Source organism: Arvicanthis niloticus, chromosome 9 (assembly GCF_011762505.2).
Source record: "Arvicanthis niloticus isolate mArvNil1 chromosome 9, mArvNil1.pat.X, whole genome shotgun sequence".
Classification (NCBI taxonomy): domain Eukaryota; kingdom Metazoa; phylum Chordata; class Mammalia; order Rodentia; family Muridae; genus Arvicanthis; species Arvicanthis niloticus.
Genome location: NC_047666.1, coordinates 39475646 through 39481645, shown reverse-complemented (window position 1 = coordinate 39481645; position 6000 = coordinate 39475646).

The window sequence follows — 6000 nt, the reverse complement described above, 5'->3', positions numbered from 1 at the left end:
TCACTGTAGCCCACACACCTGCATTTTCCCTCAGGGGCCCTGTCGGGTCCCACAGGCCTTTCTCTCTGTTTCCCATCTGCTGCCTGTGTGGTCACACCTAAAAACTCACACCTTCATTCTTCTGCAGAGATAGATGGCCCTGGGCTTCAGCCAGGTACCGACCCCTTCCATGTGTCCTCAGGCACTCATGTGTCTGTTCCCTGTAGATTACTAGTCTTGTTCAGGTTCCTCCTGCAAGCCACCTGTGAAGTCTTCACCCCTGCAGCCTGGCAGAGGCTCCCTCTGCTTTCCTGCTTCAGTGTCTTCATTCACTGTGATTCATCCCGGAACACTACATCCCCCAACCACCTGTCACAATTTGTCCTTTGTTCATAGTCCATGGCCACATCTGCTGTGCCGAGGAAAACATTGAACCTTTGGCTAAATGCATGCTGGTACGGATGACTCTGGTTTTTCCCTTTTCTTCCACCCCAGGTTTCACTTGTCCCTGCGAGTGGGCTGAGTTGTGACTCCCCAGCAGGGGTTCAGGTCCAAACTCCCAGCCCCAGAGTGTGATGGGATTAGGAAACAATGTCTTTGCAGACAGGGTTACAAAGAGGTCATGAGGGATGGGTACCAACCCACAAGGAGAGAGAGACCTACAGCCACACACATGGGGAAGGAAGGTGACGGAGAGACACAGAGAGTACCCGGTCACCAGAGGCAGAGACTGCAGGGAACACCCAGAAGCACTGGCAACACCAGGGTCAGAGAGAAAGTTCTGGAACACATCCTCCCCCAGAGCCTTCATGAGGAGCACATCTAAACTTCTGATTTCCCACCTGAAGGAGCGAGAGTGGACACATCACCTGGTTTGTAGGAAAAGCTTTCTCACTAAGTAGCTTTAAAAAAAATCTTCCTTGCAAAGAGATTTTGGAACTGAGAAGCAATTCTGCTGCTTTCTGAGGACAGGGATGAGTCATGGATTCAAGTTGCTGGAATGACCCATAGAATTGCAAAGGGAGCTTACTTTGTTAGGTTAGCGATGCCAGGTTAGGCAAGCTATGCCTGCAGGTTCCTTAAGACAGTTGGTTGACTGCCCGTCAATTGAGTCTGGTTTTCCCCTTCACTTGAACTCCAAAGCAAACGTTTGCTGTTTCTTCCCCTCAGCATCCCTTCTCTGTGACGGTTGGAAGGTGAATGGTCCCCATAGGCTATCCATACATTTAAATGCTTATTCACCAGGGAGTGGCACTATTTGAAAGGCCACTATAGGAGGTGTGGCTTTGTTGGAGAAGTGTGTCTTTGGTGGTGGGCTCTGAGGTTTTCAAAAGCCCAAGACAGTCTAGGGGCTTTCTCTCTTCCTGCTGCCTGCGGATCTGGATGCAGAACTCTCAGCTACCTCTCCAGCACCATGTCTGCCTGCATGCTGCCATGCTTCCTGCCATGATGACAATGGACTAAACCTCTGAAACTGTAAGCAAGCTCCAATTAAATGCTTTCCTTTGTGAGAGTTGCTGCAGCAGTGGTGTCTCTTCACAGCAGTAGAACACTGACAGAGACAGACCTTATCTTTCTTTTAGAAATTGCTTGTTGCTATCGAGTCTCGTGTATGATCTGTCAGGTGGCCCAGCAGCTCAGTTTCCCCTTCTGCACATAAGTGGGATGGGAGAGAGGACCACTGATTCTTAGTGCTTACCCTCAATCCCATTGATGGAGACAGGAGGTACCCAGTGCAGCCTGTCAGAATCCTCTGGAATTTATCCATGAGGGGAGGAGAATTCTCTAATCACTCTGAAAGCAGGAAGACGAGGTGAGCTCTCTCTAGTCTATTCAGAGAAGAGGAACTTCTATTCCTGGAGAAAAGTATTCTGAGCTATGAAGGAATGAGAAGCCAGACCTAGGGAGGGGGAGAGGGTGCCCCTTATTAGCAGATTCATCAGAACCCAAAGCCAAGGCCACACACAAATGTCATGTGGATGAGTCAAGACATTTCCCCTTTTACTTAAGCTTTGGGGGGGGGGGGTTTGCTAGTATCCCAACCTACAGGAATCTGAAGAATGACATCCATTAAGTCACCTATCAGGGAAATTGCTAAATAGAATATTATACCCAGAAGCCCTCTGGGTCAGATTTCAAGGTACTGTCCTTATGGAAAGCTTCTAGCATTGAATAGAAGTGCCAAGGAGAGAGAGCCAAGAAAGTGAGGACGTGGATCTTGCAAAGCCCAGTTCAGTGTGTGTGTGACAACAGAAAAGGCTGTTGGGAAGGGACCGTGGCAGAGGATGGTGGTGGTGTTCTTATGGGAAGTGATAATGGAAAGTCTTTACTATCAGCCACCCAATGAGAAGCCCAGAGGCCAATAGCTTTCCCTGCAAAGAAAGCACCAAAGCCTCCTGTGTTGGCAGAGAGGACTTGCATTGCTCAGTTGATGATGGTGACCTTGCCTAACCTTTGCTTTGGTTAAAGTGGATTCACCTTTCTATCCTTTGGCACAAGAATAAGAGCAGTAGCAGGCCTTTGGCTCTGTGTGTCATCCTCAGCGTGAGACAAGCCAGTTCCTGCTTCTTACTGTGTGTTCATCTCACCCCCTTAGGCACAACTGAAGGAATTTTCCAAATGCAGTTTTAACTGAACTTGATTTTGACCTTTGTGAACATTTAGAACCTTTGACCTTTGTGAACATTTGACCCGGTGTTAGTAGTTTTCCTTGTTCCTGTGACAAAATACCTGAGAGACATGAGTCAAGAGGAGAACAGGTTCTTGTAGCTCACTTTCAAAGGCTTCTGGCCATCCTTGTTAGCATTTTGTCTAAGCTCAGCTCCATAGTTACCTGGCAACAGCCAGGCATGTCTAAGCTCTGCCTGGCAAAAGCCAGGTATGCTTGACTCACTATAAAAGGGGCTGCTTGCCCCCTCCTCTCTCTTGCTCTTGCCTTCTTGCTCCCCTCTGTCCTCTCACTCTTTTCCTCCTCTTTCACCATTTCCTTTCTCCCTCTCTCTCCACATGCTCATGGCTTGCCTCTACTCCTCTTCTCTCTCTCTCTCTCTCTCTCTCTCTCTCTCTCTCTCTCTCTCTCTCTCTTTCTCTCTCTCTGCCTTTCTCTGTCTCTACTATCCTCTCAACGCCCCCTCCCCATGCCCTAAATAAACTCTGGTCCCTCAGGGAAAAGGGATGCCTCAGCATGGGCCCGCTGAGGCACCCCCTCTGCCATCCATACCTGACTATTCCTCCATCAAAACATATCCCCTCTCTCTCTCTGTCTTTTTAAAAATACAACAATCCTGGTTGGGAAGGCATGGCAGCAGTTCAGTTCGTAGTGATAGATGGAACGCAGCAGAAATCAAAAACAAGCCCCCACATCCCAAAGATTACACAACCTTCCCAAACACTGCCTCTGGCTGGAGACCACAGGCTCCTACCTGTGAGCCTGGGGAGCAGGGTCGGGGATCATGAGGAGAACATTTTCTATCCAAAGCAGAGCCACAATAGAACCTAATTCCCTGAATTAGAAGACACCACAACAGACCATTACCAAAGCACACAAAAAAGCTGAGTATGTGTGCATATGCATGTGTGTACATGCATGCGTGTGTGTGTGTATACACACGTGGGCCTGTGTGTATACATGTGTGTGCTCATGCATGTGTGTGTATGTGTGTGTGTGTTTCTCTGCTTAAAATCTGTCCTATCCAGAGATGAAGCGATGAGTTGAGGCTCAATATTTAAAAGCCATATGATAACTTAGCTCTGTAGTGTTTGGAATCAAGCTCTCTTGTAGCTGCCTCTCCTCCTCTGGGCGGTTGTAAATGATATACACATCAAGATGCCTTGCGATGGCGATGTGGGAGAGAATAATCCTCTCAGCCCAATTTACCAGGCAGCTTTGATCTCACTGAACAAACCTTCACCTCAGCCAGGGACTCTGCCATCGACACTGCGAGGGGCTTTGCTAGCGGCTGGGCTGTTTTGTGTGAGGTGGGTGCTTGCTGTTCCTCTGGCCTGTGGTGCTTTTTAATTGGAATGAGTTTTATTTGGTCTGATTTCCTAAAATAGAATGCAGGGTCTGCCTCAGATAGTCTATCAGCACAGAGGGGGAGCTGCCCCTGCACTCGTGCCTTAGCTGTGTAGGGGGAGCCTGTGGTGGAGTTGGGGAGGACCTTCATTTCAGATCTGATACCAGAGCCTCTGGTGGATGTTTAGAGAGAAACCACAAATTTGACATGCTGTCTCCACCCCAAACCCCAAGCCTAACTAAACCCCTTCTAACAAGTTGTTTCCAAAGTGCTGTGGAGTGGGCAGATCGTCCTATCTATGACTCCCAGACTGAGCTATTTTTCAAGAGAACATTAGTGTCCGTTAACGTCTAGGTCCCCAACTAGATCTGATGTGTGTGCCTTGTTTGTCCTGGTTCGTTTTGGCCAAATAACACTTTGAGCTGACAAGCAGGCAAGCAGAGAGCCTGTGTCAGGCACAATCCCCCGAGATGGGGTGTGAGCAGGCATTCTAGAGTGAAGGGATTTTTTTTTTTTTTTTTTTTTTTTTTTAACGTAGCTAATCAAGCTGTCTTTCCGTGAAAAGGAACAAACCCAGCAACCCCTCACTGTGAACACGCTCCACTTCTACTGAATAACAGCAAAAGGAAAGGCTTGTTTGATGCCTAGGCCTGGCTCTGGCAGGTAGGACATAGCAATTGCTTGCCAAAATGTTATCCCATGGGACTCTTCCGAGGGAGGGAGGATGGCCAGGAATCATATAGAGCTGCTTTTACCGAGGAACCCGCTGCACTGCTCTTATTATGATTTTCCTCGTTCAATCAAGCCCACCTTGGATTTTTTCCCTTCTGTGATTGATTTGTTTGTTTGTCTTGAGACAGCATCTCCCTCTAAAGCCCAGGCTGGCCTGGAACTCTTAATCCTCTTGCCTGGGCCTCTCCAGTGCAGAGTACAGATGGGCATCATGACGTTCATCTTCTTTTCATTTGATTGACTGTTTTCCTCCTCGTTGTCTTGCTGCTTAATGATCTCAGCCCCAGGCTTCCAAGGCAACTGGCCAAGAAGATTAAGTTGGCGTTTGAAGTTGAGCGCTCTCTCTCCTCATGGCTCTCCCCTCTCTTCTCCTTTCACATCCCACGACCTCAGAATCGAGGCCACGCAGCACCAATTTTTCAACCCACTCAAGCCTGTCGTTTCTAAAATCCCAATGCTTCTTGAGGTTTGACTCGGAGCCAGTCACCACTAAGCATTCTTTACAGAGGGCTGGAGAGAAAGAGAGAGAGAGAGAGAGAGAGAAAGAGAGAGAGAGAGAGAGAGAGAGAGAGTCTTAGCTTGTGAGCCAGGCTGTTCCTCTTGCAGCCCTTCTCATCCTGCTGGCCGGTCAATAATACAGTAACAACAAAGCACTAACAAGCACTTGTGTTTATGTTTCAATAAAACTTTATTTATAAAAAGAGGTAACAGACACAATATGCCTTGAAGGATAAACATGAGCCTGTGTACATGTCAGCAGAAACCCCTACCAGCTTGCACTGTAAGAGAGGGGACAAGAATGGAGGCCCATCAAATTCCAAAACTCTATACACACGAAACAAACAGGCTGGTGGAACAATCCAGCTGCAAGCAGGAGTGATTTTGGTGGTTTGTTTTTATCAACTTGGCACAAACTAGAGTCACCTGGGAAGAGGGAACCTTGATCAAGGAATTTGCCCATAGGCATGTCTGTGGGACATTTTCTTGACTGATTGTTGATGTGGAAGGGGAGGGTGGTGTCATACCCAGGCAGGCAATCCTGGGTTGTATAAGAATGTTATCTGAACAAGCAAGCCATGGGGAGCAAGCCAGTAATCAGCTCCCCATGGTTCCTGATACACCGCTTGAATTCCTGCCCTGTCTTCCCTCAGAGGTGGACTGTAAGCCAAATAATGTCTTTCCTCCCCAAGTTGCTTTTCGTCCATGTTTTATGACAACAATTGAAAGTCATGCAACCCTTCCTGAGGAAGGAAGGATGACTCTGAGAGTAAGC